At 33.2% G+C, this 26612-nt stretch overlaps 1 protein-coding gene across 11 annotated transcripts in view; it reads right to left on the bottom strand.

Annotated features, from left to right (window-relative positions):
* Positions 1 to 26612, bottom strand: part of LOC114331044 (probable phospholipid-transporting ATPase IA) — a 231133-nt gene that overhangs the window by 161976 nt on the left and 42545 nt on the right. The window contains exon 1 of one of the 11 annotated variants that reach the window (XM_050658927.1): positions 5974 to 5993. The exons of the other annotated variants lie outside the window; for them this stretch is intronic. The gene's annotated coding sequence lies outside the window, so the exon portion shown is untranslated. Of the gene's footprint in view, positions 1 to 5973; positions 5994 to 26612 lie in introns of those variants that run through there. 11 annotated transcript variants of the gene reach the window in all.

Genomic DNA, 26612 nt, shown 5'->3' on the forward strand with positions numbered 1-26612 from the left:
GACGTTTTGCAGATGAATGCTGTAGTTCATATGTGCGTACCATGGGTTGCAAGTGCAATGTGGGAGTGTGCATCAAGTGCAACATAGATTTTCATCTACAATAACTTGATTATGATTTTTCATTTACCTAGTTGTGTATTTGTTTGTTATTTTGAAATTTATAATCGGAAATATTTTAAATATGTTTGCTCCTATATCTTCCTAGCGTTACATATATGTAACGGCAATTTTATAAAAAATCAAAAATAATTAAGAAAAAAAATTTATGTATTTTGTTTTAAAACCTTCTCCTGAATACATCAAAATCAAAAATCCTCAAGTCATAAATGACGAGGTCCTCAAAAGAATGAAGAACCGAGAGGTACTGACCACCATCAAATTTCTAAAATTATAATACTTTGCAGACGTTATACGAAATGAATCCAGATATGCCATCCTGCAAGGATGAATGTTTGAAAATGGTCCAGAAAGAACATCCTGATTAAAAAACTTCAGAATCTGGTTCAACAGAACATATGTGCAGCTTCTCCGTGCTGCTGAAGATAAGATAAAGATTGCCATGATGATCGGCAACATTGTAATAATAGATGTCAAGAAAGGGATTATATGACAGACGATGATTTAGTCATCATATCAAACGCGAAGTTGATACTTATAAATGCAAATGAAAAATTAGATAAGAAAGCAAAGAAAATAGGGCTGGAGATAAACTAGCACAAAACAAATTCCATGATGATAGGGAAGGACGACACAACAACTGAGAAATATCTAATGAGACAGAACCATAAATTTGAAGCTGCATGCACATTTAACTACTTGTGAGTAAAAATAGGGAAACCGGAAAAAAAGAACAGAGGAAAGAACGATAAAAAGGCAAAAAAAGCATATTGAATGAATAGAAATCTGCCGAGAAGCAAGACTCTTAGAAGATGAACCTATACAAGACCTTAATAATACCAGGGGCGTAACAAAGGCCACCGCAGCATGAAGCTTGCGGGGGGGAGGCAATATGTCAGGGGCCCCATCTTGTCGTCTTAATATGTAAAACTGTGTTATTGTTAAATTATTGTGCGCATACATAGGCAAAGTTTTTTAAGCAATGCAGTATTGAAAATAAAGTTGCCCATCAGATGATACAATGTATCGTATGTATGTATTGTATGCATGTATTAATAAAATTGTAGATATATTCGCTGATAGTAGTGCACGAAGAAAGTTATTCATCTCATGGAATAATACTATGTAATAATATAGTGGTTTATTAATTTTCTTTTTATTTTATTCTATACCAACAAAGATCAAAAATGTAATTTGTCATAAACAGTGTATGAATACACTAACAGCCCAGTAAATGACCGTTTTGGAGTGTAATTATCAGCGTCACGACGGCGTATTTGCTTGGCAACTTGGATTTAGATTCTACTTATCCTCAACTTCAAAGTGGAACTTGTGCCGTTGGTTGCTTTTACTTGTGGGGGTGAAAGTCACCTCTGGGTGATGAAAAACATACGTGTAAAATAAGTCCGGAAATGGATAAGTACATTGACTAATTATAAGCAACTCTTGTTCTATAGAGCTTCTTTATTTAAGTCAATACTTTTCAAGTGACTGCAAGTGAAAATGTTTATTTTTCAACAAAAAAAAAACACGTATTCAGGAGGTTTTTCGCAAATAACTCAAAAAATAAGTATTTTATTATTTATAATTTAATTAAATATTATCAAAAAATTATCGAATTTAGCAAAAATGTAGCTTATAAAAAACAAAAAAAAATTATGTACGTACTCGTGAAGTTTATCGACACAGTAAAAGGAAAGTTGTAGCTCATGAAAAATTTGTTCTTATTTGTTCAATTTCAAATCGAATATTTCAACGTGAAATAACCAACAAACGAAGCACTTTTCGGGGAAAACTCATTGAAATTTTTTTAATGTTTTAAAAGGAGCTTTATTTTTTTTATAGCATTTTATAGCAAGCTTCTAGCATCAAAACTTAGCGAGTGACGCTCAATATAAAGTTGACCCCTTTTTCTGCTAAAAAAATAAGTGAAAATCTCTCCCTAAGTTGGATCGGTTCGAAGTATTGGTTTTATAGTAAATAATGTTTTTATAAACACCTGTCCTGCTTGCTACGAGAAAAATGTTTTTATTTTTGTGCTGAACGGTAGTAAAGGTTGTGCTGAACGAGGTAAAGTGTGAGCTAACCTAAGCTATGCATGAATCATAAAAAAGTTCATGCCCCCCCCCCCCCCCCGAAAATGGGTCTTGGATCCGCCCTTGAGTATTAGTGATACCAAAAATCTCAAAGAGTAAAGAAATGTAGGTTTTGCTTTTATATAAAAAATAAGCACTTTGAACCCGTAAAACTTACAGGCCATAGAAAAAAAGTTAAGTAATTTGTAAAGCGGTAATGATTAGTTTAATTTGGGGTGCTAAAGAGGGGGAGATGTTTTTTACCAAAAAAGTCTTTAACTGTATTTTGAGCGTAACTCGCTTAGTTTTGATGATAGAAATTTTTATAAAAAGTAAAAAAACCTAGAACTTTTTTTAAAGACTTAAAAAAAAGTTTTATTGATCTTTTCCCGAAAAAGGCTTTATTTTTTGGTTATTTCACGTTAAAATATTCGATTTGGAATTTGTCGAAAAAGAACAATTTTTCATGAGCTCCAAATTTGCATTTACCTGGTCGATAGACTTGATTTTTGTATGAGCTACATTTTTACTACTTACTAATACTTGCTTTTTGAGCTACAGTAGAACGTCGATAATCCGGACGTCAAAAATCCGGACCGTCAAAAATCCGGACCGTCAATAATCCGGATTTGTATCTAGCAGAAATATCTGACTCTTTTAAAATAAATTAAGAACTTAGCTGCGAAAAACGAACCTCTACCGCAGTTCAAAAATATTTTACACATTTTTTTAAAAGCCCAAATAGTGCTGATGTTTTTTACACATGCTGCTATTATAAATTAATTACAATACAGTGTGTAAACATAAAAAAAAATATTTTGATTAATTTCACCTCTAGACACTTTACTGTACAAGAGAAAGCATAAAATTTTAAAACGTTTGTTGTACTTTAATGTGTATAGTGACGTTTTTTTGAGGTAATTTCGATAATCCGGATAATTTGATAATCCGGATGGGGTCCGGTCCCAATTAATCCGGATTATTGACGTTCTACTGTATTTGCAAAAAACCGCCTGAAAACGTGGTTTTTCTCGTAAATAACTCTAAAAGTATTGACTGGACCACTTCGGTGGTAACATTGAAAATTACACGGTATCGCCGTATTTCACGTTCATTTAATGGGTTATATAATAATAACACATATATAAGTTTTTGTTACACATGCCGCATTTAGTAATTTTTTAAAGGGGGCCCTATTTCCAATTCTGCGGGGGGCCCCGACGGATTTAGTTACGCCACTGAATAAGACCTGTTGTTACATATGGGATAGAAATAACGCCGATTAACAAGAAAGAGGAAGATAGCCTTCTGAAATTTGAATGACAAGTAATGAGAACTATACTTGGCCACAATGTAACAAGAGAGGGAGAACGCAACAAAAGCCGAAATTGAAGAATAATTAAAGAATTAATTAATTGAGAAGGATAACTAACTGGACACCACTATGGCCCTGGTATAGAAGAAGGCGTGGAAGAAGATGGCTGGATGATGTAGAAGAAGATATAAAAACAATGACTGTTAAAGAGTGGAAAGTTCAATGCAAGGACTGGAAGAAATGGAAAAGAGTCACGACAGCAGAAAAGACAAACAGCACACAGCAAGCTATAAATGACATAGAGGAGTTATCCACCTTACCCAAGAATAGGATTTTGAACGCTATGTCGTTAGCTATAATCCCTATAGACCAGGAGGGATCTGTTTTTAGGTGGATTTTAGGTGAGAGGTGGCATTCGGATTTTTGCGGATGAAGTTAGGTGATAACTTCGTTAATAATAATTGATTTATGCTCCTTCTCAATTATGCCCGGAACATTAATAAAAAAAATAAAATATTTAAAAATTTCAAAAAATTTCGTTTTTTTTCTACTTTCTTTTCTTATAACATTAAAACGATTCATTTTGGAACAAAGTCGTATATTCGTATTAAACTTAATTTAACACCCTTGCTTCAAAATAGCAATAAATATAAAATAAGGGGGCAAAACAAGCCTGTCCTTATTCAATGTTTTTCCATCACTTAGGTTACACTTGGAACCTTCCTAATTCGCTTAGAAAATGTTTGTAATGTGCTAAAACCGTCCACCAAATTTCATTAAAATTGGCTTACTAGATTTTGCATAATAATTTGGCAATCTAAACTTTTTTTAAAAAATTAAAATTTTTTAAAATCTTGCACAACAAAAACTAGAACATACAATGATTTGTCAATTTTTTTACATATAAAGAAGTACTTTACCTATCTAATGCACTTTACAGAATTGAAATCGGATTATTTAAGCAGCCTTAGCAATGTTTTAAAGTTATAAACAATTTTTTTAGCGTATAAACAAATTAGTGCTGTGTCCAGGAGGGGGTGCTACGGGCTCCTTTATTTAGATGGACTTACCCAAGTTTTTCTATGTATTTTGACCCGTAGAACATTCAAAAAATCGAAAAATTGCAATTTTTGAACGAGAAAAACTTTTGATTAAAAAATAAAATAGCAATTCTGCTGACAGCATTTGAAAATTTAAGTCAAATTATACCGGTTTTAATTATTTGCATTGCTAAAAATTAATTTGTTTATGAATAAACATAGCTATTTGTTTATAAGCCAAAAAATTGTTTATAATTTTAAAACATTGCCGAGGCCCCATAATCCCATTTTAATTCTGTAAAGTGTATTGGATAGGTAGAGCACCTCTTTATAAATATGTAAAAAATTAGCCAACTTCTAAATAGTCTACTTTTTGTTCAGAAAGATTTTAAAAAATTTGAACTTTTTTAAAAACATTTACATTGCAAATGTATTATGCAAAATCTATTAGGTCGATTTTAATGAAATTTGGTAGACCATTTAAGTAAGTTATAAGAATTTTCTAAGCGAATTACTAAGGTTCTAAGTGCCACCAAAGTGGTTAAGAAACATTGAATAACAACAGGCGTATTTTGTGCCCTTATTTTGTATTTATTGCTATATTGCAGAAAAGGTAATACCTTACGACATTTTTGACCAGTCGTATATCATAAAAAATTCAATTATCTTTATTTTATTTCTTAGCGACTTTGTTCCAAAACGAACGGTTTTAAAGTTATAAGCAAAGAAAGCAGAAAAAAATCGATGTTTTTCGAAATTTTTAAATACATATTTTAATTTTTTTATTAATGTTCCGGGCATATTTGAGAAGGAGCCTAAGTCAATCATTATTACTGAAGGTGTCACCTAACTTTATCTGCAAAAATCCGAATGCCACCTCTCACATCCAAAAATACACGTTTCTTTACAGATTAGTCCTGGTCTACTAGGGATTTCTCATAATTAGTGTGACCAACTAGCCCGAATTACGAAGTCGTGTCCCGGCGTCCCGTACAAGTCTTCCGGACCATCCGAATTTTCAACGTTTTGGTAAAATTCTATTTTGAATACGTTATTCTTCTAATTCACATCAAATTGAATTGGTGGGACGAAAAAAAGTCGACAATTTCTAGAGTTTAATTCTAATACCACATCCATAACGCATGCATTTTATATCGGTGGACTTCTTTTCGTTTCTGTATTTTAATTATCGTCTTCTGAAAAAATAATGGCCCGATTTTCATTGAAAAGTCCCGGATTTCAGGTACTTTTTTCAGCCTTGTCCCGGATTCGACTGAATTGGAGTTGGTCACACTACTCATAATTAATGAATGAATGAATGAATGAAAAGGCTGGCAGAAAGAATGACAAGGAACGAAAGTATAACCTAAAACACGAGAAAGAAAAATTCGAGAAATCTCATATCCTCCTCGCAACTATAACTTACCATAACGTAAAATATCACATGCCCCCGGTAGGAGGCGCCGAATAAAACACCTGACTATCGCTCGCGACAGGCCGCCGTTAACTAGATCCGTCTTCCTGGCCTTAGGTGTAGTTTTCGACGGACGTCGTCGGCGTCTGTCTGAGCGCCGTTCTTTGTCAGACACGCCGAAACGATCTGCTGAAGCTAAACAATAATACAGCGGACGAATTTGTAAGGATGACCTTCCTTTTGCCACTTATGCCTCCTACAAGGTGTGACAGTTGGAGTGGAAACTGATGTTATCTTTAGTTTCTGGTTATAAAACTGAAAATATCAAAAAAATGTCTTGTTTTCGAAAAAAAAATAAGAGTATTATGATTGAACAAATCATAATTGTACTAATTAAGACATAATACTATACCACAGAAAAGATGTTATAACATTTAGGATAAACGAAGGATACAAATCTAAACTTCCACACGTTCATGAAAAATTCCATGCTTGTGTACAAATCTTATGAAATGGTTTATCTATGTGTATGACAAGAAATCTTTAATGATATTGCATAATAATATTTGTTGTGAGCCTGTAGCCAGCAGAGACTGGATATTGAATGATGCATATACAGGGTGTTTCATTGGGAAACGGAAATATTTTAATGGTGAATAGAGATTACCGAGATGGTTCTAGATATACTACAGTTTTTACCCTACCGACTTTTATAACCGAGTTACAGGGTGTTTTATCGATTTTGCTTATTTCTTTCCTAAGCCATACTTTAGAACCACCCTGTATATTTTTTTGATATTTGGTACACATATGTCTCATTCAAAACCCAAACGACCGACATACTAACCATACGAAAAGTCCAGGTCCGGATTAACGAAAAATTATAAAGTAATTGTGACCTTAAAACAACACCCTCTATATTCAAATTTTGAAAACCTGTTTGCAATTTCAAAATGGCACAAAAAACTAAGTTTAACGGTTCCGCTTCAATTTTTCGGCCAGACAATTTTATGACTTTAATTTTGAAATTATATTAAATTTTTTTAAGAACTCTGACCTTAAAAAGCAGTTATTATTAACTTTTAGTTATAAATTACCCGACCCAATTACCAATCACAAGAAAAATTCAGGTCCAGATTAACAAAAAAAATGTAAAGTAATTGTGACCTTGAAACAACACCCTGTATATTGAAATTTTGAAAATTTGTTTGCGTATTTTAAAAGAGAATAAAAAACTGCGTTAAAGGTGCATGTCAAATTTTTGCGTAAATAATTTAATTACGACAATTTTGAAATCATATTCATTAATTCTGTTAAGGTGACAAGAAGCTGCTAGAAAAATTAAGAACGATCCCAATGTAAAATTTTTAGAAAATCGATTCGAAATTTTTTAAAACGAGCAAGAAAATGCATCGAACAAATTGGCGGACATTTTAAGCAACTGTTATAGTTAAAATATTGTTAATGTATGTTAAATTGTTGAATTGTTTAAACGATTTTTTTTTATTAGACATAGTTATTTTTTTTTAATTCTTTACTAAATCATTAAAATATCCCAATTCTCGCAATTCTAATTTTGAATGATGCGCATACAGTTACAAATCCAGAGAATCCATGAAGCCAGCGTAGTAAATAAGTATTAAGTATTTTTAAAATTTTATTGATTCATTAACATTAAATTATTAAAAGTTAATAATACCTGGTTTTTAATCTCAAAGTTCTTTAAAATTTCAATATAATTTCAACATTGATGTAATTAAATCATCTGCGAAAAAATTAAAATGAACCTTTAATCACAGTTTTTCTCTTTTAAAATGAGTTTCAAAATTTCAATATACAGGGTATTGGTTCAAGGTCACAATCACTTTATATTATTTTATTAATCCGGACCTGGATTTTTCTTGTCATTAGTAATTGGGTCGTTCCAATGTGGTAAATAATTATTGATTATTTTTAAAATGAGTATCTGAGTAATTTATAAATGAGCTTTTAAGTTTCAGACTTCTTAAAAAATTCAATATAATTTTAAAATTAAAGTCAAAAAATTGTCTGGTCGAAAAATTGAAGCGAACCAATAAACTTAGTTTTTTGTGCTCTTTTCAAGTATGCAAACAGATTTTCAAAATTTCAATATACAGGTTTTAAAGTCACAATTACTTTATAATTTTTTGTTAATCCGGACCTGGTGATTAGTATGTCGGTCGTTTGGGTTTTTAATGAGACATAATATGTGTATCAAATATCGAAAAAATATACAGGGTGGTTCTAAAGTTATGGCTTAGAAAAGAAATGAGCAAAATCGATAAAACACACTGTAACTCGGTTATAAAAGTCGGTAGGGCAAAAAATATAGTATATCTAGAAGCGCCTCGGTGATCTCTATTCACTGTCTATTCACCATTAAAGTATTTCCGTTTCCCAATGAAACACCCTGTATATATTAAATTTGATTAAATTTTTGTAGGAGTTTGAATGCTGTTAGAACTTAGGATATTCAAAAAAGATCTGACCAATATCACCCAGTTTTCCGCAATATTTCAATTATCGTTTTCGACCACATTTATTTTAAATAAATTACTTGGATAGCACGCATGTCCAAAGCTTAGTCGATTTATGGTGGTTATATATTTACGTGGAGCTTTAAAACTTTTAAACAAAGTAGTCTGTGGAATAACTGGTTGTAAAATGATGTTATCTTGTAAGGTTTGTGAAGCAGTACCTAATAGGCCAGGGTAATAAAACAAAAATATACCCTGTTCGTGACGCTTCAACAGCCAGGGTACTGAAGCGTTTTTTCGACAGGTAATACCTAGAAGAACAAATTGTAACTATTTCCTGCGTAGGATCTGGCGGCCATTTTTATTTATAAACAATTTAGTGTAAAAAACGGCCTTTTTTCCTTTTTTTTCAAATCAATGGAAAACATTAAAACTTATGATTTTCTTAGTACAAACATCTTCGAGAGAATGGAAAAAGCTTTAAAATGGCGAATTACAAAGTTTGATATACTCATTTATTGTTAATATAATTGCGAATACAGGTCAAAATAACAGAAAAGTTAATTTCGCAATAACTATTATAAAAATAAGTATACAGCTTTGAAATTTTTGTCAAATGAGGGCTCTTTGGTGCTTAATACGTGATAGAAATTTCAAAGCGATTCATTCAATTGTTTAAATTTTATTCAAATTGTTTATCCCAGAGAGCTTTTTTTTCAATAACATAAGTCAGAAAAAAATGATATTAGAACCATTCTGCAGGTGTCAAGTGAAAGAGCATGAGTTAAACTTTCAAATTGGTTTAAAAAAAGTAAATAAAAATTCATTTATTAGTAATAAATAATTATGCAAAAGTATCGTCAATTCTTCCTTATAAATTTTTGAATAATTTTTTTTCAAAAAAATCTATTTTTTACCGTGCAATGTTATGTACATGATAATTGATGAAAAATTGTAATAAATATATATAATTTGTGATATAAAAAAAATAAAAATGTATAAGGAAAAATTGACCATACTTTTGCATAATTATTTATTACTAATAAATGCATTTTTTATTCACTTTTTTTAAACTAATTTGAAAATTTGGCTCATGGTCTTTCATTTGATACCTGTAGAATGGTTTTAACATTATTTTTTTCTGGCTTATGTTATTGCAAAAAAAGCTCTCTGGGATAAACAATTTGAATAAAATTTAAACAATTGAATGAATCGCATTGAAATTTTTGTCACATATTAAGCACCAAAGAAACCTCATTTGACAAAAATCTCAAAGCTGTACACTTATTTTTAAAATAGTTATTGCGAAATTATTTTTTTTTTTTAATTTCGACCTTTTTTCGAAATTATATTAACAATAAATAAGTATAATATTAAACTTCAGAATACGCCATTTTAAAGCTTTTCCATTATTTCGAAGATGTTTGTACTAAGAAAATAAGTCTTACTGTTTTCCATTAATTAAAAAAAAAGGAAAAAAGGCCGTTTGTTGACACTAAATTGTTTATAAACAAAAATGGCCGCCATATCCTACGCAGGAAAATGGTTGCAATTTGTTCTTATAGTTATTACCTGTCGAAAAAACGCTTCAGTACCCTGGCTGTTGAAGTGACATGGGAAAAACCTTATTACTCTCGACTATAAAGATACATTGATCTTTGTAGCAGTAAAGAATATGGCAATAAAGTGTCTAATGTTACACTAGTTTAAGCTAAGAAGTCTAGATATTCATTATTTTTGAGTCCAATATGTGCCTTAATCCAAATAAATTTTATATTGAAGCCAGATAGTCTAGGCGCCAAATAGAGGTCACCGTGTCATTTTCAATTCTGATGGACAAACTCAACGGTTTCTTATGGATTTTGGGCTGCTGATTACAAATTTCGAGGGGGATTTCGATCCGAGTGGTCAAAAAATTGTTATAAACAATTTAATTGTTTATAAATTGTTTATAAGGCTCTGGCTCATAAACTAAAAGAGATAAAAAAATGTTTCAAATAAAATTTGTTCCCTAATAAAAAACGAGGAATCAACCGTTTACTAAACTTAAATCGGACAATTAGAACTCAAGATATTGTAAAATTAGTGCACAATGCAAATTGCAAATTGAAAAATAGGTATTTTTCGAAGCTTTACCGATCGTAACTCGGCTTCTACGCATGCAAATGAGCCTTATAAGATGTCCTTTTAAAGCTTAATTAAGAGGCTTCCAAACACAGTTTGTTAAATTATTTGATCTTCATTTGTTTTAAAGTTATACCCGTTTGAAGTTATAATTTTCTTAAAAAAATTGTACATTTATTTGTTTATAAAGGTTTCAAGCAAACTTGAGCTATAAACATTTACACTTTAATTAACAATAATGATAAAACAACTCAAAAGGAACAATTTGAGCTTAGGAAAATGTTCGTAAGTTTATTTTTAGCTAAGATGTCGATATTTTAATGGCGCGCTATGAGGCGCATGATTGGCTCACAGTCAAGTAAGTATGTATTCTTCGACGCTTTATCGATCGTAACTCGGCTTCTACGCATGAAAATGAACCAATATGTGATATCCATATAAAAATGGATCGAGTTCTTTTGCAGCATCATCATTGCATATAAAACGAGCATTTATGATGTGGCGGCATACACACAATTGACGGGCCTTGATGATGCTGCAAAAGAACTAGATCCACTTTCTATGTATATCATATAGATAATTAGACTCTGAAGCCTCAAAAAGTTTTAGTTTTACTGCCTACAAGAACAGACTTGTACCACCATGTAACTGTTAAAATTTCGCTAAGAACTTATGCAGATGTAAAAAAGCTGATATTACCTGTATATCTCTATGCATATTTGCAGATGCATGAAAAAAATGTTTGTAAAAATAGTATTAATAAATAATATCAACTTACTTTTTAATTATACTTCTGAAATATTAGTTTTTAATGTTTTTTTCTCATTTAGTGCAAAAAAAAAGAAGACAATGTAAATAGAATGAAAGGTGATACGAGGTACAGTATGATGATTTAATTATAAGAATTATATGATAAAATTTTATTAGGATCTTCAAAAATGAAAAATGAAGATAACGTATGTATACATAGAAATTATAATTTGCATCGAGAAGTTAGCGCGTGAACCTTTACGCGGTGAGCCGATCTTGCACCTCATAGCGCGCGCCATTAAAATATCGACATCTTGGCCAAAAATAAACTTATGAACATTTTCGTAACCTGAAATTGTTCTCTTTGAGTTTTTCTTTCATTATTGTTCATTAAAGTATAAATGTTTATAGCTCAAATTTGCTTGAAACCCTTATAAACAAATGAATGTACAATATTTTTAAGAAAATTGTAACTTCAAACGGGTATAACTTTAAAACAAATAAAGATCAAGTAATTTAACAAACTTTGTTTGGAAGCCTGTTAATTAAGCTTTAAAACAACACCTTCTAAGACGTATTTGCATGCGTAGAAGCCGAGTTACGATCGATAAAGCTTCGAAAAATACTTATTTTGCAATTTGCAATTTGCATTGTGCACTAATTTTACAATATCTTGAGTTCTAATTGTTAGATTTAAGTTTAGTATACGGTTCTTTCTTCGTTTTTTATTAAGGAACAAATTTTATTTGAAACATTTTTTTTATCTCGTTTAGTTTATGAGCCAGAGCCTTATAAACAATTTATAAACAATTAAATTGTTTATAACAATTTTTTGACCACTCGGATCGAAATCCCCCCTCGAAATTCGTAATCAGCAGCCAAAAATCCATAAGAAACCGTTGAGTTTGTCCATCAGAATTGAATATGACACGGTGACCCCTCTGGCGCCTAGACTAAGAGTCTACTAAATGCTTTAACTGATACTTTATTAAAAATATATAATTATTACTAAATGTTTTTAGCAAAACAGTAGCTTTTTATGTTCGTCAGAACTGAAATGCAGTCTGAAAGACTATCTGAAACATGATGTCTAATGGATTCGTATACTTAACGTTTTCTATGAAGGGATGAAGTGGTAATATCCTCGTTTTCTCTATTCCTCTATTCCACTGCAGTTGCCTTTAACCCTCACAATATAGTAATATACACTCAATTGTCCTTGTGTGTATATGTATATTAGTAGCATGACATATGGAATACTAATGAGTGGTAATTAAAGAAATAGATAAAATATTTGTTTGTGGGTATTAATTCTTAGTAGTTTTTGTTGTTAATGGATATAAATAGAACTAGATGGCTGAAATAGAAATACATACAAGGTGGGATTTTAGTACGACATTGGTCGATAATTACATTATGTGATACAGACTACCCAAAAAACTTATTTAGAAAAAATGCAATTTTGTCATATTTAGGTCCCTCTCTTAATATCTTTGTTAAAAGTCATTTTAAATAAGTAGGTATATATACCAAACCAAACTTATAAGGAATCACCATATACCAGGTCTCTATTACCGTACTTAACCCTATACAAATAATAATATGTGGTGGATTTGACAAATATTCAAAATATCTCGATAAAAACTGGTTTTTGAAAAAGTACTAAGAGGCAAAAAAGTTTTAAAAACAATGTGTTTAACTGATGGTACCACAATAATAATTTAATTAGAACGTACACAAAACTTTGGGGGGGGGGGGTTTAAGGAACAAAACCCCCATGAAATTTTTATTCGGTGTACAAATTTCACTATAATTTTTTCTAAAGATGTTTCTGCCGTAAGAGTGCCACATGTTCATTTTCAATAAAAAATCTCTAACAGTTTTCGATATAAGTATTGGAAAAAATCAATTTTCATTTTGTAACTTCAAAGGTCTGTAACTTTTTTTATGTGCACATTTGTACTAACAGTCCTGTAGCCAGGGGGGTACAACGGCCTCCTTAATTCAGATGGACTTACCCTAGTTTTTTTAAGTATTTTCACCCGTAGAACACGAATTTTTTGGGTAACAGTTAATCCGGATGTCGATGAGATTGTTATAAACAAAGAACTTGAGGAATTACATAGCAGCGATTTTTCGCAAAACGAAACATTTTTTTGTATTTTTTGGGCGATTCTCAGCAAAAAATGGTCTTAAAAGTTTTTTCGTAGGATGCATAGTTTTCGAGATAAACGCAGTTAAACTTTCAAAAAATCGAAAAAGTGCAATTTTTTAACCCGAATAACTTTTGATTAAAAAATAAAATAGCAATTCTGCTTACTGCATTTGAAAGTTCAAGTCAAATTCTATCGGTTTTGATTATTTGCATTGCTAAAAATTAAGTTTTTATTTGTTAAACAAAGCTATAAACATATAGTGTTTCCCGTGCCTAATGCATGCGTTTTAATGTACGTAATCTACGTAGAAATTGTATGTATGCGCGCTTACTCGTTCGATTTCAAATGAGAAATGCATTCAAAACATCATTCAATCACTATGTGTTTATAGCTTTGTTTAACAATAAAAAAATTAATTTTTAACAATGAAAATAATCAAAACCGATAGAATTTGACTTGGACTTTCAAATGCGGTAATCAGAATTGCTTTTTTATTTTTCAATCAAAAGTTATTCGGGTTCAAAAATTGAAATTTTTCGATTTTTTTAAAGTTCAACCGCGTTTATGTCGAAAACTATGCATCCTTCGAGAAAACTTGTAAAAACATTTTTCGCTTAGAATGACCCAAAAAATACAAAAAAATGTTTTGTTTTGCGAAAAATTGCTGTTATGTGATTCCTCAAGTTCTTTGTGTATAACATTCTTATCGACATCCGGATCGACTGTTACCCAAAAAATTCGTGTTCTACGGGTCAAAATACATAAAAAAAACTTGGGTAAGTCCATCTGAATTAAGGAGGCCGTTGTACCCCCACTGGCGACAGGACTATAGGTAAGTTAGGTTCAATCGAACTATTTTTGGTTAGAGAATATGTGATTTAATTTATGACCTGTATTTTTGTTACAACCTGTATAATCGCAAGGTTGCTGTACGAGTCTCGATATTTCGCGTCACGCTAAATATTATTTCGGGCCGGTGCAAAAAAAACATCATACTGAACAATAAGGAGTATTCGCTTAAAAAAATAAACAATCAGACGCTGAAGGGTAAAAGGATCCACGTGAAGAAGTTTGTACCGTCTGCTAATAGGTAGGTACTAGTTTACTGAAAAGATTGCAGAAAATAATGAAACGAATCCACCCTGTATACGAACGTGATTTTAACGATCCGCATCAGTTTTTATGACATTTCCGCTCATTTTCTATTTTCCGGCTCGGAAAAGGTGATGATCGATAAACAAAACAAAAATTTGCTATCTTCGGGGTTGGTTGGCTGTGCAAATATAGCAGCCAGTGCGAAACCGTTACCCTTTAGCGTTAGCGAAAAGTGTAGTCTTAATGCAGGTGGATACAAATTGGGTAAATGTAAATGTCTAAAAGGTCTCAGCGGGGTCCGGACAAATAATCCCGGACAAAAAGCCCCACAAATTATCCCTAGACAAAAAATCCTCGGACAAAAAATCCCCGGACAAATAATCCCCGGACAAAAAATCCCGGAAAAATAATCCCCACAAATTTTTTTGGACAAAATATCCCCACAAAAAATCCCGGACAAAAAATCTCCAAGAAATATTTGCTGCCGAATGAATAGTTGTCTAAAAGTATTCCCGAAATTTTACGAAATTTCGAATTTCAAATCCGTGCTGAAAACTTCAAAAATTTACATGACAAAAGAGTGAGTTTTTCAAAAATCGTGGAAGATTTTATGGGGAATGAGCTAAGGCCCCGTTCTCATGACAGGCGCGTAACACTTACATTTAGGTCATTAAAACTCGCGTTGGCATGTGAACGGTCTCAAGTAAAATGTATGTAGTTGTAAGCGCCTGTCATGAGAACGGGGCCTTAGCTCATTCCCCATATCTTCCACGATTTTTGAAAAAGCACACTCCTTTCTCATGTAAAATTTGAAGGTTTCAGCATGGAATTGGAATTCGAAATTTGGTAAAATTTCGGGAAAACTTTTAGAGAACAATTCGGCAGCAAATATTTCTTGGGGATTTTTTGTCCGGGATTTTTTGAGGGGATATTTTGTCCGGGGATTTTTTGTCCAGAGATAATTTGTGGGGATTTTTTGTCCGGGATTATTATTTGTCCGGGGATTATTTGTCCTAGCTTCGTCTCAACTGTGTGACAAAGTAATTTACCTTGATTGGCACCCAAAAAAATCTCGCTAGATTCTTCGTTTTTGTGGACATATTTCCTGGTCATTAGATAATTCACAAGTTTTCGCATGGCAAATAGCAGTATGTTTTTGAAAGCAGGAGAAAGCATTTATATGTAATCTGTATAAAAATTTGGGAATCTGCGAATCGAGGATCAAAACTATTGTTGGTTTTGCTGATGATCTAGATGAAGTCACTCATTCTACAAGAGATGTGAGAGGTGTTTTCACAACTAGAGGAGGAAACAAGTAGACTCTTGTACTTGATACTTGGTCTGGGTCAAAAATCCGAGATCAAGAATTAGGCAGAACATAAATATTTATAAAAAAACAGTAAAATCCTGTATAAAAGGTATATTTAAAAACCCTCAAAAGGGCCACATCAAATTCACATAACTAGTTTTCGACTGGTTTACCAGCCATCATCAGTGCTTACCTAAAATGAATATAACGTGCAATGTACATGCTAACCACCAAGATAGTATTATACAAAAATATGTGTAAATAGTAGTCCGTCAAGGAAACATTGGTTTAAAATGCTACCTTAATCCTAGATGTTTAAAATATTTTCTAATTTGCCCTAGGTAACATCTGAAATCTAGATATGACTTGTACACATGTTGGAAGTGAGACGGCAAGTATATATTTTTTATAAATATTATAGAGACGGCATATATGAGATGGCATATTTTTTATAAATATTAATGACCACAACTTCGAAGTAGTAAAAGAGTATTATAATTATAATTATTATAAGAGATTATTAAAATTTTTTCGCGTTTGATAGTAGGGCTTTTCATCGATTGTCATTTGTTTCGAGCTTCTGTCATGTGTTGTATAATATGTGTATAAGCGTACTTATATCCAATGGCTGCCAAATGATAAACAATTTATTTTCAGGAGTTAAGTGAAATACCCATAGATGTCACTATTGGTTTTAAATTGACTTGTGTTCTTTGGCCACAACATTAAAATGGGTATTAACTATCTATTACTGTACTTGTCTCCAACTTGAACAGAATTGCACTTATACCCCTTGGCTTATAGACGCCTCATATATGGTCGGTGCTCCTATATGGCATGGAAGGATGGACTTTAAAAATATACACAATGAATAAGCTAGAGGCATTTGAGATGTGGATTTATCGACGAATCGTTAAAGTTCCCTGGATCACACGAATAACAAATGAAGAAATCCTGAGAATTGGTACAGAACGATAACTGCCATGCACAATTAAACAGAAAAAAAACGGCATACCTAGGACACGTAATTAGAAACGAAAGATACCAATTTCTGCAAACCCTAATTGAAGGAAAGATCGAAGGAAGAAGAGGAGTGGGTAGGAAGAAAATGGCATGGCTCCGTAATGTCAAACAATGGACAGGGCTAAGAAACATAGAAGACCTAATACACACTGCAAGGGATAGAGAAAAATGGTCAAACGTGACCGTGAACATCCATTAGTGGATTGCATAAGAAGAAGAAGAATAAGGAAAAGAGGTATAATATAAAAGTTTAGAATTTCCCATTGGCTTTTCTTTAAGTATAAGTATAAAAATTAAGTATAAAAATACCGTTGTACTCTTCTGTTATAAAAACTTTACCATCATACTTTTCTACATCGAGTATATAGTCCAGGGTAATAAGGTTTTTTCCATGACCCTTGAACAGCCAGGGTACTGAAGCGTTTTTTCGACAGGTAATACCTATAAGAGCAAATTGTAACTATAGTATTTTTACTACAAAAGCGATATTACGTAGGTCAAAATTTTTTACGTAAGAGAACTGTCAAAATATTAGAATGTGACTTTTCATTATTGCCATGTTTATAATAAACATGGCAATAATGAAAAGTCACATTCTAATGTTTTGACAGTTCTCTTACGTCAAAAATTTTGACCTACGTAATATCGCTTTTGTAGTAAAAATACTATATTTCCTGCGTAGGGTCTGGCGGCCATTTTTATTTATAAACAATTAAGTGTCAAAAATGACATTTTTCACTATTTTTTTCAAATCAATGGAAAACAGGAAAACTTATGGTTTTTAGTACAAATATCTTCGAGATTATGGAAAAATCTTTAAAATGACGTATTACAAAGTCTGATATACTCATTTATTGTTAATATAATTGCGAAAATATGTCGGAATTGCAAAAAAAATATTTTCGCAATAACTGTTGTAAAAATTAGTGTACAGCTCTAAAATATTTGTCAAATAAGGGTTCTTTGGTGCTTAATATGTGATAAAAATTTCAAAGCGATTCATTCAATTGTTTAAATTTTATTTAAATTGTTTATCCCAGAAAGCATTTTTTTGCAATAACATAAGTCAGAAAAAAATTACGCTAGAACCATTCCACATGTGTCAAATGAAAGATCATAAGCTATATTTTCAACTTGGTTTAAAAAAAGTGAATAAAAATGCATTTATTAGTAATAAATAATTATGCAAAAGTATCGTAAATCTTTCCTTATATACTTTTTATTTTGTTATATAAGAAATTATATATATTTATTACAATTTTTTATCAATAATGATATAAATAACATTACTCGGTAGTTGTACACTTAAAACAGGGTAAAAAAGTTAATTTTTTTTGGAAAAAGTTATTCAAAAAATTTGTAAAGAAAAATTGACGATACTTTTGCATAATTATTTATTACTAATAAACGCATTTTTTATTTACTTTTGAAACCATGTTGAAAATGTAACTCATGCTGTTTCAATTGACACGTGTGGAATGGTCCTAACGTCACTTTTTTCTGACTTAGGTTATTGCAAAAAAAATGTTCTCTGGGATAAACAATTTGAATAAAATTTAAACAATTGAATGAATCGCTTTGAAATTTTTATCATATATTAAGCACCAAAGAACCCTCATTTGACAAAAATTTCAAAGCTGTACACTAATTTTTACAACAGTTATTGCGAAAATATTTTTTTTTGCAATTCCGACCTTTTTTCTCAATTACATTAACAATTAATGAGTATATCAAACTTTGCAATACGTCATTTTAAAGCTCTTTCCATAATCTTAAAGATATTTGTACTAAAAAAATCATAAGTTTTACTGCTTTCCGTTGATTTGAAAAAAAAGGGGGAAATTCCATTTTTTGACAGTTAGTTGTTTATAAATAAAAATGGCCGCCAGAGCCTACGCAGGAAATAGTTACAATTTGTTCCTATAGGTATTACTTGTCGAAAAAACGCTTCAGTACCGTGGCTGCTGAAGTGTCAAGAATAGGGTATATTTTTGTCTTATTACCCTGGCCTAATATCCCTGAGCGTATTATTAAATCTACGCAATATTTTCGTTTCCAATATTTATAATAAAACTTATATATAACTGTTTCCGATTTTCCGTGCAGTTATGGATCAGTTTATTTTCCATAATATTTTCTGCTTGAATTTTTTATAGAGCCGGTGGTTTATGTTATCAGTTTCCTTTTTTAATCGCGATAATGTATCGTATGGGTTATTAATATTTATGATTCGAGCGACAAAACTTTGCGTTTTTTTATATACTTATACGCGAATCGCCTCATATTAAGGCGGAGATACATATGCGCTCTGCGCGGTGTGCGAGCCGCTCGCGCGCAGCATGTTCGTCAGATTAGTACGTGTTTTCAAGTGGTGCACAAACGGCTCGCACACGGCGCACCACGATCTAAATTCTGTCGGTTTTTCAACAAACGCTTTGAAGGTTCGCAATACGTATTTGGACGGGTTTGCGAGTGGTTTGTTGGTTTTGGCGCGCATGAGTTGAATATTTGTTAGTAATGGAATGGTCGGAACTGTCGGAAGGAAATATCTAACTTATTGATGTTTACCGTGGAAAATCATTATTGTGGGATCCTCAATAAAGAACCATATAATTTAGAAACAACTTAAATCCGATCTGAACGGAAATAGAAGCTGAAATAAAAAAATGTACATGCGGACCTTTTTAAAAAATGTCAGTTCATTGTTGTACTAAAAATAACGTGTATTAAAAACAAGATTTACTATTTTATTTGGGCATAAGCCACAATTCGAGTTTGAAATCAAGTTTATTTGACCTTTCGCCTTTCACTTCGGAAATAGTTATCAATATCAAAAAAATATTCATAAGCAGATATATATTATGTGTCACCGGAAAGCGAAATAGGTAACGCACGACTTGGAGAACCTATAGTTTTCTAACTTCGTGTCTGGTGAAGCAACGCAGTTGAAACAAGCGGATATATTATAATTGTGTCACCGGAAAGCGAAAAAGGTAAGGCACAACTTGGAAGACCCAATAGTTTTCTAACTTCGCTTCTGGTGAACCAACAGAGTTGGAACAAGCAGATATATTATAATTGGGTCACCGGAAAGCCAAAAAGGTAACGCACAACTTGGAAGACCCAATAGTTTTCTAACTTCGCTTCTGGTGAAGCAACGGAGTTGGAACAAGTATATATGTTACAATTGTGTCGTCGGAAAGCGAAAAAGGTAACGCACATCTTGGAAGAGCCTATAGTTTCCTAACTTCGCTTCTGGTGAAGCAACTGAGTTGGAACACGCAGATATATTATAATTGGGTCACCGGAAAGCCAAAAAGGTAACGCACAACTTGGAAGGCCCAATAGTTTTCCAACTTCGCTTCTGGTGAAGCAACGGAGTTGGAACAAGTATATATGTTACAATTGTGTCGTCGGAAAGCGAAAAAGGTAACGCACATCTTGGAAGAGCCTATAGTTTCCTAACTTCGCTTCTGGTGAAGCAACTGAGTTGGAACAAGCAGATATATTATAATTGGGTCACCGGAAAGCCAAAAAGGTAACGCACAACTTGGAAGACCCAATAGTTTTCTAACTTCGCTTCTGGTGAAGCAACGGAGTTGGAACAAGTATATATGTTACAATTGTGTCGTCGGAAAGCGAAAAAGGTAACGCACATCTTGGAAGAGCCTATAGTTTCCTAACTTCGCTTCTGGTGAAGCAACTGAGTTGGAACAAGCAGATATATTATAATTGGGTCACCGGAAAGCCAAAAAGGTAACGCACAACTTGGAAGGCCCAATAGTTTTCCAACTTCGCTTCTGGTGAAGCAACGGAGTTGGAACAAGCAGATATATTATAATTGGGTCACCGGAAAGCCAAAAAGGTAACGCACAACTTGGAAGACCCAATAGTTTTCTAACTTCGCTTCTGGTGAAGCAACTGAGTTGGAACAAGCAGATATATTATAATTGTGTCGTCGGAAAGCGAAAAAGGTAACGCACATCTTGGAAGAGCCTATAGTTTCCTAACTTCGCTTCTGGTGAAGCAACTGAGTTGGAACAAGCAGATATATTATAATTGGGTCACCGGAAAGCCAAAAAGGTAACGCACAACTTGGAAGACCCAATAGTTTTCTAACTTCGCTTCTGGTGAAGCAACGGAGTTGGAACAAGTATATATGTTACAATTGTGTCGTCGGAAAGCGAAAAAGGTAACGCACATCTTGGAAGAGCCTATAGTTTCCTAACTTCGCTTCTGGTGAAGCAACTGAGTTGGAACACGCAGATATATTATAATTGGGTCACCGGAAAGCCAAAAAGGTAACGCACAACTTGGAAGGCCCAATAGTTTTCCAACTTCGCTTCTGGTGAAGCAACGGAGTTGGAACAAGCAGATATATTATAATTGGGTCACCGGAAAGCCAAAAAGGTAACGCACAACTTGGAAGACCCAATAGTTTTCTAACTTCGCTTCTGGTGAAGCAACGGAGTTGGAACAAGTATATATGTTACAATTGTGTCGTCGGAAAGCGAAAAAGGTAACGCACATCTTGGAAGAGCCTATAGTTTCCTAACTTCGCTTCTGGTGAAGCAACTGAGTTGGAACAAGCAGATATATTATAATTGGGTCACCGGAAAGCCAAAAAGGTAACGCACAACTTGGAAGGCCCAATAGTTTTCCAACTTCGCTTCTGGTGAAGCAACGGAGTTGGAACAAGCAGATATATTATAATTGGGTCACCGGAAAGCCAAAAAGGTAACGCACAACTTGGAAGACCCAATAGTTTTCTAACTTCGCTTCTGGTGAAGCAACTGAGTTGGAACAAGCAGATATATTATAATTGTGTCGTCGGAAAGCGAAAAAGGTAACGCACATCTTGGAAGAGCCTATAGTTTCCTAACTTCGCTTCTGGTGAAGCAACTGAGTTGGAACAAGCAGATATATTATAATTGGGTCACCGGAAAGCCAAAAAGGTAACGCACAACTTGGAAGACCCAATAGTTTTCTAACTTCGCTTCTGGTGAAGCAACTGAGTTGGAACAAGCAGATATATTATAATTGGGTCATCGGAAAGTCAAAAAGGTAACGCACAATTTGGAAGACCCAATAGTTTTCTAACTTCACTTCTGGTAAAGCAACGGAGTTAAAACACGCAGATATATTATAATTGGGTCACCGGAAAACGAAAAAGGTAACGCACAACTTGGAAGAGCCTATAGTTTCCTAACTTCGCTTCTGGTGAAGCAACGGAGTTGGAACAAGTAGATATGTTATAATTGGGTCACCGGAAAGCCAAAAAGGTAACGCACAACTTGGAAGACCCAATAGTTTTCTAACTTCGCTTCTGGTGAAGCAACTGAGTTGGAACAAGCAGATATATTATAATTGTGTCGTCGGAAAGCGAAAAAGGTAACGCACATCTTGGAAGAGCCTATAGTTTCCTAACTTCGCTTCTGGTGAAGCAACTGAGTTGGAACAAGCAGATATATTATAATTGGGTCACCGGAAAGCCAAAAAGGTAACGCACAACTTGGAAGACCCAATAGTTTTCTAACTTCGCTTCTGGTGAAGCAACTGAGTTGGAACAAGCAGATATATTATAATTGTGTCGTCGGAAAGCGAAAAAGGTAACGCACATCTTGGAAGAGCCTATAGTTTCCTAACTTCGCTTCTGGTGAAGCAACTGAGTTGGAACAAGCAGATATATTATAATTGGGTCACCGGAAAGCCAAAAAGGTAACGCACAACTTGGAAGGCCCAATAGTTTTCCAACTTCGCTTCTGGTGAAGCAACGGAGTTGGAACAAGCAGATATATTATAATTGGGTCATCGGAAAGTCAAAAAGGTAACGCACAATTTGGAAGACCCAATAGTTTTCTAACTTCACTTCTGGTAAAGCAACGGAGTTAAAACACGCAGATATATTATAATTGGGTCACCGGAAAACGAAAAAGGTAACGCACAACTTGGAAGAGCCTATAGTTTCCTAACTTCGCTTCTGGTGAAGCAACGGAGTTGGAACAAGTAGATATGTTATAATTGGGTCACCGGAAAGCCAAAAAGGTAACGCACAACTTGGAAGACCCAATAGTTTTCTAACTTCGCTTCTGGTGAAGCAACTGAGTTGGAACAAGCAGATATATTATAATTGTGTCGTCGGAAAGCGAAAAAGGTAACGCACATCTTGGAAGAGCCTATAGTTTCCTAACTTCGCTTCTGGTGAAGCAACTGAGTTGGAACAAGCAGATATATTATAATTGGGTCACCGGAAAGCCAAAAAGGTAACGCACAACTTGGAAGGCCCAATAGTTTTCCAACTTCGCTTCTGGTGAAGCAACGGAGTTGGAACAAGCAGATATATTATAATTGGGTCATCGGAAAGTCAAAAAGGTAACGCACAATTTGGAAGACCCAATAGTTTTCTAACTTCACTTCTGGTAAAGCAACGGAGTTAAAACACGCAGATATATTATAATTGGGTCACCGGAAAACGAAAAAGGTAACGCACAACTTGGAAGAGCCTATAGTTTCCTAACTTCGCTTCTGGTGAAGCAACGGAGTTGGAACAAGTAGATATGTTATAATTGTGTCGTCGGAAATCGAAAAAGGTAACGCACATCTTGGAAGAGCCTATAGTTTCCTAACTTCGCTTCTGGTGAAGCAACTGAGTTGCAACAAGCAGATATATTATAATTGAGTCACCGCAAAGCCAAAAAGGTAACGCACAACTTGGAAGACCCAATAGTTTTCTAACTTCGCTTCTGGTGAAGCAACGGAGTTGGAACAAGCAGATATATTATAATTGGGTCACCGGAAAGCCAAAAAGGTACTATTGGACCTATTGGGTTGTGATTATTAGGTCCTAAAACCAAAAAAGTTAAGTAAAATTTTCCATTTTAGTGGGGACTTCCCAATTTGTAATTTAATTTTCCATTTCCAACAATCTTTTTACCGATTAAAGCGCCATCTATCCATAATTCAAAAAAAAGTTTCAAATAAAAATTATTTATTTTTATACAAACAATCCAAATCTGCAATAAGAAACGGGGTCTACCATTTAAGATTTTAAAGTAACCCCCCACCTCACCTCCGTGGGGCGTCGTGTTTGGAACCATTCGATAGATTTTTCAAAAATATTGATAAGTATTTTGCAGTTTTTCGATATGATGTTTATTTTGCGAAAGATCGCGGGATTTGTATTTAAAATTTTAAATTTACCCCCCACCCCTCTCCTTGGGGTTCAAGTTTGGCATTTTTCGATAGATTTTTGAAAAATATTGAACACGTAGTTTTTAGTTTTTCAATCTGACGTTCATTTCGCGAAATATTCGCTTTTTTTTTTGTGAAACTTTTTGACTCACCCATTTCCGTAGCCCCGCTCAAATCGTCATATTTTTGAAATATAGACTCTTTTGCATGTACTTAACTTACCTTATCTTAATCTGACAATTTCGAGTATTTTTAAGGATAGATTTTTTTTCGGGCCCCCCTGAACGAACTCCCCTGTGTTAAGAGCCAATATATGGTGGAGGTACATCTGCAGGGTACCACGTTTCTCCCCATATGATAATCTGACGCGCTCGAGTAACTGCAAAAATCCCCGCTTGGGCTCCCCTACCATTATATTTGTGTTGCCGGGAAGCGAAAAAGGTAGTTCCCGAAATGTTCCCAAACTGTGGCTTATTCCACATAAAATAGTAAATTGCATAAGATGACACAAGAAAATAGTTTCAGAACAATACCAAAATAAGATGTAGTAGAAGTACAGGACAGAGACATGATTATCTACAATTACTAAACGTTCGTAAGTTTCCTCTGGATCGTCAAAATGAAAAATTTTAACGAACAATAACCGCGCCACGAACGCGCGGCGCACACACGGCGCGGAGTTCGCGGCGCGGATATCTGTCTCCGCCTTAATACACACATTTCTTTGTATACCATTACGCATTTTTATGCTAGAAATAACAAACACTCGTCATAGAAACGTAAAAAGGTATAGGCCTGGATCCGCGTACCAAAAAAAAAAAGTTTATTAATAGGAACCTGAAAATTTGTTAACAGCTTAACGGTGTCTAGTCGAACAAACTCTGATGTATGGGAACACTGGAACAGGGGAAATTTTAATTGTGGAACGTGATTTTAATTGTGTAACGTGTCATCCTGACAAGATGAGTATGATTGTGAAAACTAGCAGGTTGTTTTTAAGTTTATTCAAAAGCAAACTGTATATAATACATATATGATATGAAATAATGTTTTTCCGACAAATATTTTTAGCCCGATCAAAGAACAATCTGACCCAAAAAAAAATAAAGGAAGGATGAAAATTTGGGAATGGGTAATTGAAATTGTCTATTATTATACAGGGTGTCTGCGTAACTTGGAACCATATGGGAAACTTTTTCAATATCAATTTTACGAAAAAAAGTCATTCTTTATAAAGTGCTCTGCATAGTCTAAAACCTAAGATGCAATCATCAGATATCAAATTTTGTCAACAGTATACGAGGTATGTCAAAAAATATTAATTTCGCTCAAGAGCAAACTACCTTTATATTTCAAAATATCAAAAAATTTTATTAAGAAAAGTTATTTGTAATTAAAAACCATATTCAAATATGCAACAACAGCCTTCTACTTGAAAAAAAAAATTTCTGAAATTTTCCTAAATTACCGATTCCGAACATCATTTTTATTTGTTAGACATGTAATAACTCTTTTATTAATAACTTTAGGAAAAAAGTTATTCTTCATAAAAATCTGTGCATGGTCTAAGCCTCAAGATGCAACCATCAGTTATCCAAGTTTGTTAATTTTATACGATGTGTGTCAAATAATATGAATTCTAGAATTCTTTCTAAATTCATATTATTCGACACACCTCGCATAAAATTAACAAACTTGGATAACTGATGGTTGCATCTTGAGGTTTAGACCATGCACAGATTTTTATGAAGAATAACTTTTTTTCCTAAAATTATTAATAAAAGAGTTATTACATGTCTAATAAATAAAAATTATGTTCGGAATCGGTAATTTAGGAAAATTTCAGAAATTTTTTTTTCAAGTAGAAGGCTGTTATTGCATATTTGAATATGGTTTTTAATTACAAATAACTTTTCATAATAAAATTTTTTGATATTTTGAAATATAAAGGTAGTTTGCTCTTGAGCGAAATTCATATTTTTTGACATACCTCGTATACTGTTGACAAAATTTGATATCTGATGATTGCATCTTAGGATTTAGACTATGCAGAGCACTTTATAAAGAATGACTTTTTTTCGTAAAATTGATATTAAAAAAGTTTCCCATATGGTTCCAAGTTACGCAGACACCCTGTATAAGAAAAAGTTTACAATTCTACATCCCCTCCATTTTTCAAAAATAGAGGGGAATACCCCCTCTCGTAGGTGAAAAATATACATTCAAAATATGTCCGGAATTGGATAAAATGACTAATTCTAAGCAACTTTTGTTCTATAGAGTTTTTTCCCTAAGTCAAGACTTTTCGAGTTATTTGCAAGTGAATATGTTCATTTTTAACAGAAAAAAAACATGTTTTTGGACGGTCTTTCGGAGATAACTCAAAAAGTAAGTATTTCAGCGAAAAAATATTCTTAGCAAAAATATAGGTTATAAAAAACTGAAAAAAATGGTGTATGCTTGAGGTCTGTCGACCCAGTAGAAGCAGAGTTGTAGCTAATGAAA

The sequence above is a fragment of the Diabrotica virgifera genome, chromosome 8 (genome assembly GCF_917563875.1).
Source record: "Diabrotica virgifera virgifera chromosome 8, PGI_DIABVI_V3a".
Lineage (NCBI taxonomy): Eukaryota > Metazoa > Arthropoda > Insecta > Coleoptera > Chrysomelidae > Diabrotica > Diabrotica virgifera.